The following is a 9,720-nucleotide window of genomic DNA, read 5'->3' on the forward strand; positions in this document are numbered from 1 at the left end:
AAATCACTATACTGTAATCAAACCTTCTGAAGAAACTTTAAATAGCAGTGTAAAAGTACCATTATTGACAGAGCCAAGATATTTACAGTATTTGTCTAGGGATCCATAATTTCATTCAATCGCCAAGACAATGAGAGAGCATTGGGGATATTTTCTCAGCTCTTGATATATTGCTTCTATTATACAATGGTTTGCCAGTGTGCTCTGTACACAATCTGCACATGCAGTTTGTACTGTAGGTCCCTGGGCTAAATCCAGGGGAGAATTTGATGGTAAGACTTGAGGACAGCGCAATCCATCAAAGTGCAGTGGTGGCTAAGTGACCACATAGACATATGTTACCAAAGCAAAGTGAGAGTGAGTTAAAATACATATTATCTGTATTATACAGTAAACCCTAAGGTAAAGGCTGCAGATCTTCTGCTTGGGGAACTGTCCATGTCCCTAAAGTTTGCAGACTGGAGTTTTCCAAAAGAAACACATGAAGAAATACATGTGATTGGTTAAGTTTAGGGTAAGGGGTAAGTTTATAGTACCAAAAAGTGTGTGCCTACTACTATGATCTTAGCTATTTCACTTCATTTTTGTTTGTTTGTTTAATTCATCACCTCACAGGAATAGAGTAGCAGCTGGAGTTTGTAATTATACACTGCCCTTCAATACCTCCACACTCTCTTCTCTACTGTAGCCAACTACTGCATAATTTACACGTCTATTAGCTAATCAATTACAGTGAAATTACGGCGTTACATAATGAGCTTTCATCATATTATAAAGTGAGTCATCAAACGAACCAACAAACAAACAAACAAACGATCAGGGTAAAGATAAAAAAAACGAATGAGTGAGCAAAAATTGAAAGGCACAAGGTTTTTAATGTGTGCTGTTAATGCACCCCAGACGGCTGCCATTGCTACAGACTGATCAGACTGAGAAGGAAGGCATTATCCCGAGCATTATCCCGAGCATTATCCCGAGCATTATCCCGAGCATTATCTCTGAGCTTATTGCTTGTGTTTGTTTACCTATAATTCAAATGTTCTGCTAACTGTCTCATGATTCATTATTGTGCTTAATAAAAATACTGTAGCCCTCCGTCGTAGCCCTCGTCTCTCCATAAGCCCTTTAAAGATGCATTTATGCAGATTTCTCTGTGAGGAAATTTGACAGGGAAGATTATAACCGAATGCATTATGCATGATATGAGTTACCTTTTAATGGAAACAAGCGAAACAATTCCAGAGGTCGAGGGGCAAAGTTATTGACCAGCGACTGGAGTGATTTAACAGCACAACTAAGCCTACACGACCTCTCAGTGGGAATGTATTAGTCATAGCAGGCTGATATTCTGGTCTGGAATGTTGAATGTTATTTGAGACACAAAACAGATACAGAGACAGTATGCTAACACATTGAGACATTGTTCATTCTAGTAGGAGCCTACTCTATGGGACTCTTCTTACCTTGTCATGTCCCTGTGTTATCTGGTGCCCTGTTCTCTCTCAGATAATATAATGATATATGCCATTTAGCAGACGCTTTTATCCAAAGCGACTTACAGTCATGCGTGCATACATTTTACGTATGGGTGGTCCCTGGACTCACTATTCTGGAGTTGCAAGCGCCATGCTCTACCAACTGAGCTACAGAGGACCAGAATCTATAGTCAGTGTGAGTGAAGGCCAATGACATCACCTTCCACCGGCAGCGTCTCTTGACCATGTCAGTAACCCCACTATCCCCTCTCCTCCAGCCCCTCTCCACCAGCCCCTCCCACAACCCCCCTCTCCTGCAGCCCCTCCCACAACCCCCCTCTCCTCTTGCCCCTCCCACTATTCCCCTCTCCTCCAGCCCCTCACACATTTCCCCCCTCCCCTCAGATCCCCTCCCAGGAGTTACTGGAGAATCCTTTGGGACCTAGCCTTCCAGTTTCCCTAGATGGTAGCACTCTCCCTAACTGCCAGTCCTTGCCGAGACAGTTCCCTGGCTGGAAAAACATTGTTGTGAAGCCATAATTTCCTATAGTCAGAGAAAATAACTCGGTGTCCTTCTTTCTGTTCATCTCCCTTGAGTATTGACTGTACAGATAGCTGTATGGTATGTAAGAACTGAAAACACTGAAGGTTTGTTAGAGAGTCCACAATTCTAAATAGTTGATACAGCTGAACGTTTTTGCTCTAGATGGAATTTAATTGACAAAAACAACTCTTCAATCCATGACGAACAAACTCAGACATCTTCTTTCTCGGTGAGCATTGCCTTGAGAACTCATCTTCGTCCCTCTCTATGAATCTAACACATCTGACAATGGACCTTTCAGAGGTACAAGAACAACCGGCTGCAGAACGACCGGCTGCAGACTGCAAAAGGGCCCTTTCAGCATTCATACAGAATGTTGCTTGAGGTCAGAAGGCTAATAAATCTGTGGAAGTTAGACCTGGTAATACATTTACATTTACATTTTAGTCATTTAGCAGACGCTCTTATCCAGAGCGACTTACAGGAGCAATTAGGGTTAAGTGCCTTGCTCAAGGGCACATCAACGTCATTTAGCAGACGCTCTTAGCCAGAGCGACTCACAAATTGGTGCGTTCACCCTATAGCCAGTGGGATAACCACTTTACAATTGGGGGGGGGGGGGGGGGGTAGAAGGATTCCTTTATCCTATCCCAGGCATTCCTTAAAGAGGTGGGGTTTCAAATGTCTCCGGAAGGTGGTGAGTGACTCCGCTGTCCTGGCGTCGTGAGGGAGTAGTAGTAATGGACTCCAAGAGGGACGGATAGTTAAACAGTGATGAGCAATGCAAACTGTGGGCAGGCAACACACAGCTGTAACCTCCTTAGAGGCGTGGAGAGGATCGGATGGAAACTGCAAACATTTTGGAGGCCCAGCGATTGGTTCTATTTTTGGAATGGGAGGGAGGGATTTAGTGGGACCTGCTAGCAGTTAAGCAACACATGTGGATCTAGCAGCAGTTCGAGAGTCAACACGAGGACAGAGGTCATGTTGTGCAGAAAATGAGGGAACAGGGTTGTTTAAAAGACCGAACGGTAAACTTGTATATACATTTTTTAATGGGAGTGCCTTGAGCCTTGAGTGTTTATACAAGGGAGCGTATAGCTACACGAGTTTACCCATGGAAACAGATATGTGTCAAGCCTCTGTTACGTAACCCTCCTGAGACGTAGTTAGAGACTAGTAGAATGGCAAAGAGTCAAGTAAAGAGTGGTCTGCTCTCTGCTTTTGTCATTAGGATTGTAATAAAGCGTTGTTCAGGTTCGGCCCTTATCCTTTTGGCCTCTAACACCACATGATTTTCCCCATTGTATATTCTCCTAAGAATAGAACATATTGCATGGACAATCTGGCGCATGTTCACAACACCCTAGTAGCATGGGTTTCCTTCCAGTAAAACCATGCTTTCTGACTTTACTGCAAATTCATTGATTTCATTGACTTGGAATCTATGAAATCACTGGAAAAGCATGCTGTAAAATACGTTTTCTGCAATCAATACTGCTCAGTCTTAACGGTAGATTCTTATCACTGAGACCACCTAAAAGACAGGCTTTAGATGTTTACATTTTAATTTTGCTTTTATTTGTGTTGAACGTTCCATGGATTCTTTCCTTATGGGCAGAATCCCCTCGTCTGGCTCATGTCTGACTAACGTAAATAAATGGATCCAAACCCGAGCCAGTTGGGTTGGAATGTCAAGGGTCACCACTGCAAGCACAGAAATTAGGTTTGAGTCACCAAGCGCCCAGTTCTACTCAATTTGATTACAGGGTTCTGTGTCCTCAAGAACATGGCCGCTCAACTAGGGTCTAGTTCAAAATAGGTTAGAGTTAGAAATAGAAAGTGAATATACAATGCATTTGACAAAGCATGGTGCAATTTTTTTTTCTGGAAATATATTCTGAAAATGGAGTTGTTGACATATCTCAAGCCTCTTAAATTGTATCCAGGGAAAGTCTATTCTAGAAAAGTTTAGGTTTTTCCCCAGTCTGTCATTGCTTCTCAACATATAGCTAACCTAGAGGGAGTGGATCTCCTATCAAACATTAAAGAGCCTCTCCAACACACTTCAAGTAAACAAATTAGACTTGGTTCAGATGGCTTGAGTGACAATATTCTCCAATAACAGGAAATGATAAAGAAACACTTTATGTGATGGAGGCTTCAACATGTCTCGAGTGCCGTATGAAAGGTTTAAAATCTCAGTCTTATTATAAATCCCCACACCAAACACTTTTATAATGATGAGTTTGGATGAATAAACAGCAATTTATGATTTATCACACAACATATACACTGTAGAATGTTTGACATTGACAAGCTGCCAGCTCTCTCCATACATGACAGAATGCAGAGAGCAAGGAGCTTCACTTTTGGAAATTATGAATATAAAGTAATGCTTTATACATCTCCCAGTGAATTTATTCATTCCCCGCCAAAAATCGGAAATGTAAGCCAGCCAAATCAATGGAATATAGTTAATCTCTGTCCACATAATCATTCGCTAATGGCTACTATCAATTGTCTGCCTGCAGGTTGTAGCCTACACCCACCACTGTTGCAACTAAACCAAACAAGCGCTCACCTTCGACCAAAAGGAGGTTTAGCATTGAATCCCAGGTTAATTCATTGATTACTTTTTGCATGGAGAATTATCACTCTTCTTTATTTATTTCTAATCACTTTATTTATATATATATATTTTTTTTACACTTTTTCTAGGTTTGATGTGTATGTGGGATCATGTTTATTGACTATGTTAGGAAAGAGTAAAACTTGGAACCGTTTGGGGGTGGATTGGTTCAAGTCAATACATTACAATACATTACTGACTTTGCTAGCACTGACTTTTTTTAGGACAATTGTACTTACTATGACTGAGATATGTGGTTGTCTCACCTAGCTACCTTAAGATGAATGCACTAACTGTAAGCTGCTCTGCATAAAAACGACAATAAAACAATACTAAAACACATGCAGTCGTCAATAGTTGAAAGATGGATGGAGCAGAGATAGTATTGATACCATAGACCATCAGGCTAAAGTATACATTTAAGCTATGAGTAGAGAAGTGTACATTGACCCTGCTCTAATCAGCTGTGCAGCATTCCAAAAGGGAGTAAACACACTGAACAACCCCACCATGCCTTATATTTGTTCTCTTCCCGTTGCCGCGTCAACCTATACAACACAATGCAATGCTCGCTTTTGGAAACACAGTTACTTATTTATCATACCCCGAGTGTTCTTCCTCATTCCAGAGATTATTTCTGTGTTACTGTCACCGTTTCTCCCTGTGTTTTCATAAAGACAGTAATGCTGGTAACTACAGCATCGACCATGAGATGGAAGTCTTAGACGTTGATGTATTGTGTCAAGTTGCCTAGCCTGGAAATCCATATAATGGACAACCGGAGAAAGCGTGAACAGCCTTTTTGCATTTGTTATCCAGGTCAAGCTATAAAGCATACATAATGCAGCAAGGACACGCACAACTTATCTTGATATTATTTATCTTCTCAATATGTAATGGAAATTGTTGTTTTCTTGGAGAGGATATAAGACCTTCTGAAGTGATTCAGAGTCATCTTTACGTGACACTCATCCACCGGTCCAAGGCCTTATACTCTGGCATTGATGTCAGCTAATGTGCTCCAGCTTGCTGCCTCTGGGCAGGAGCTGTCTAGATCATCTATTCAATATTCCTCCTCCTGTACCTTCCCATATCATAACTGTCCGATGTAGATCGCCTGACTGTCTGTAATAAAATGACGCGCTAAAATGTTGTTTAGCTGACCAACATCCACCTTGGGGTTTCGGCCTCATCAACACTATTGGCCTGTCTTCCATTGACTGACACACTATCGTTTGGGGTCAACGAGGTCTCATATCACTTTCCAGGCGTCCAATCTGAATGACACAAATCCTATTGAAAATGTGTCTCGAACTGGACACCCCTTGAACAAGAATTGCTTTCATGCATTTACCTCTTCCCAGAGATCGCGGACCTTTCGATAACAATATCGCCTATGTGAATCAATTCCCACAAAGCAGTATGGGAGGCCTATGGATAGCATTGATCAGTGCTTTGATGGCTCTGGCCTTTCAAAAAATTGCTATCTTTGTATTATTGGCATGGCCAGTCAGTCTCTGAGACAGGTCCTGGCCCTGTGCTGGAGAGCAAGAGGTCTGAGAGTCTAGAAACCAAACCAGCAGGGTTTCACAGGTGTCAATACCACCACTGCTTATTGACAATTAGGCTGCTTTGGGGACCCCAGAATGCAATAGGAAATGACAGGGGGCTTTGATCTTGGCCTGAAACCTCATCCTAGAAATATGTAATTCCTCCGACCCCAGGGGATTCACTAAGGGTCTAGCCATAAGACATCTACCGGCTTTAAAACCACAGAATGTCTGTCACTCCTTGGATGAACCTAGTTTCCTAGAGGGGGGGAACGAAGGAACTATGGGTATCATTTCACCTCTCTGCAGTGTGCTGTCATGAACAGACGCAGATAACTGCGGCCCATATAGTTTTATGTTTTATGTGGTTGTGTGCCAATAGGTCCAGATGGACACGGTAGAATTCATGTGTTGTAATGAGTCTGGTCTGCCTACTTTCTGTTCTCTGTTGCTCCAACCGGTATGGGGTTTAAGGAGAAGGCAGCAGTCAGACGTACTTTAGATTGCTAAATAACCAGCTAATTGTTTTAAGAGGCCAGACATGGTCATTTGATACCGGCACTAGACCTAGCTTCTCGCCCACTAGCTATCCTGTTATTTCACTGTTGTAGCACACACGTGGTTCAGAGACCACGCTTACATTGAGGGAGAGAGCTCACTCTGGAATCTTACATTGACAAGTTTCTGCCTTTAATGTTGCAATGCTACTGTTACTTTAAATCAAAAGTGACTATTATAGAACAGAATATTTTTGGTCTACCCATCTCCCCACCACATGAATAGTCTTTATATTTCCTCACCCCTGACCACTTATTCAGCAGTGTCGCAAACCACCCAACCTATTACTAAAGCACAAAACAATTACAACAATAACACTAGTCAGAAAACATGCAAAAAACATTAGCAGGACCATTTTATTCAATGTAACAGAGGGAGTATTTAAAAAGGAAAACAGTTTATTGTTAATTTTTTTGCAGGTAAAAAAGAAGACGTTGTTGTTTACTGCTTACCTACACACTATACATTTCAGTCCAGTTCTCTCTCTCTCTCTCTCTCTCTCTCTCTCTCTCTCTCTCTCTCTCTCTCTCTCTCTCTCTCTCTCTCTCTCTCTCTCTCTCTCTCTCTCTCTCTCTCTCTCTCTCTCTCTCTCTCTCTCTCTCTCTCTCTCTCTCTCTCTCTCTCTAATCAATGAGGCCATAACAGCAGTGTGATCTATTCCCAGCATGGTCCTTTAACATGTGAGCATGTCAGCAGCTCGCTAGAATGAATCGCCTGAGCTGACAGCAGATGGTGCTCTTTGGGTAGGAGAGGCCCTTCAGACCAAACATTCAGCATTCAGCCCCACTCACCATGCAATTCATCATCATTCTCTTTCTCTGTCTTCACACCCCATAGAGAGGACTCAGGCTTGCCATTCTCTGACATAATTTACCTTTGTGCACTGGAATGTCAGTCCCCACGGCCTTGAGGTGCATCGTGGGAGTTAGAGTCCACATAGTTTAGACCTGGATTCGCATCTGTCACGACTATCTCCTAAGCTGCCTCGGGCAGGCTTCGGCGCTCGTCGTCACCGGACTTCTAGCCACTGCCGCTCCTCATCTCATCATTCCATTTGTTTTGTCTTGTTTTTACACACACCTGGTTCATATCCCCTCATTAGTACCTGTATAAGTATTCCCTCTGCCCCCCATGTCTTTTGTGTGTGATTGTTTTCATGTGGAGGTGGCGATAGCTTGGTGGAGCTTTATGCATTGTATCGCTGGGCTGTTCACCCGTGTGCTTTGTTTTCTCCAGTGCGCCATTTTACCGCACTGTAGTGTTTTGCGCATTTCTGCGTACCGCTGTATTTGCCGAATAAACCATTTATTCTGTGATTTACCCTCCTGAGCCTGACTCCGTCCAAATCACCCCCTACAGAATCACACACCCAACAGCATGGAGTCAGAAGGAGCGGGGAATATGCCTGGAGTCGTTGAGCGGGTCCGGGAGCATTACAACATGCTAGCCAGCTTAGGCGAAGCGATGGATCGGGTTCTCCAGGTCATCCAGCGCATGGAGAGGAGAGGACCCAACCTTGCGGAACCAGCTGAGCGACCGGATCCAGCCACCCACACCCCAGCACCCAGAGGTATTCACCTGTCTCGACCTAGGGAATACGACGGGACAGCGGACCGCTGCCAGGGTTTCTTCCTGCAGTTGGACCTCTATTTTTCCACCATCAGCCCGGCTCCATCGGGTTTGGAGAAGGTGTCCGCCCTCGTCTCCTGCCTCTCGGGGAAAGCCCTGGAGTGGGCCAACGCGGTCTGGAGTGAAGGAGGAGACGCGTTGGACAACTACGGGAGTTCGCTCGCCTCTTCCGGTCAGTCTTCGATCACCCCCTCGAGGGTAGAGAGGCGGGCGAGCGGCTGGTCCATCTGAGGCAGGGGACGAGGACCGCGCAGGACTTTGCCCTGGAGTTTAGAACTCTAGCGGCTGGATCCGGGTCGAATGAGCGGGCCCTCATTGACCGCTTCCAGTGCAGCCTGCGAGAGGACGTCCGAAGGGAGCTAGCCTGCCGGGATGCCACGTTGACCTTCAACCAACTGGTGGACATGGCCATCCGGTTGGACAACCTGCTGGCTTTGAGAGGACATCCTGGAAGGGGCCTGCCCGTTTCACCCCCCCCCCCCCTCAACCCGGATCACGTTCCGATGGAGCTGGGTGGTGCACTCGTACAGAGCCCTCTGCTGCGGTTTGTCTCCTTCCTCGGATACCACATCACCACCTCAGGTGTGGAGATGGAGGGAGACTGCATTTCAGCCGTGCGTAATTGGCCAACTCCAACCATGGTGAAAGAGGTGCAGCGCTTCATTGGCTTTGCCAATTACTATTGGACGTTTATCCGGGGCTTTGGCAAGGTTGCAGCTCTCATCACCTCTCTGTTTAAGGGTGGGCTGTCCCGGCTCCGCTGGTCTGCTGAGGCTGACAGGGCTTTCAGTAACCTGAGGGCTCTGATCACCTCAGCCCCGGTAAAAAGGAGGGAGTAGTAACCTATATGTAACCTTGTTTACTATCCTCAGGACTTTGAATGGGCCCACAAACCACAGGCTGAAATTCCGGCAGGGCAGGCGGAGGGGCAGGTTCCGGGTCGAGAGCCAGACCAGATCACCCGGTACAAAGACCGGGGCCTCACTGCGGTGGCGGTCAGCGTTGGCCTGCTGGCGACGCACGGCACGCTGGAGGTGGACGTGGGCAGCGTTCCACGTCTCATCCGCGCGCTGAAACCAGTCATCCACTGCAGGAGCTTCGGTCTGGCTCTGATGCCATGAAGCCAGAACCGGCTGATAACCTAAAACACATTGAAATGGAGATAGGTTAGTGGAGGAGTGGCGGAGAGCGCTCTGGGCATATTCGGCCCCATGGCAAGAACACCAACCACTCCCCCGGCCGGTCCTGGCAGTAGGACCGCAGGAACCTACCCACATCCTGATTCACCCGTTCCACCTGCCCATTAGATTCGGGGTGAAACCCAGAGGTCAG

Source organism: Coregonus lavaretus (genome assembly GCF_964263955.1).
Source record: "Coregonus lavaretus genome assembly, chromosome: 18".
Taxonomy (NCBI): domain Eukaryota; kingdom Metazoa; phylum Chordata; class Actinopteri; order Salmoniformes; family Salmonidae; genus Coregonus; species Coregonus lavaretus.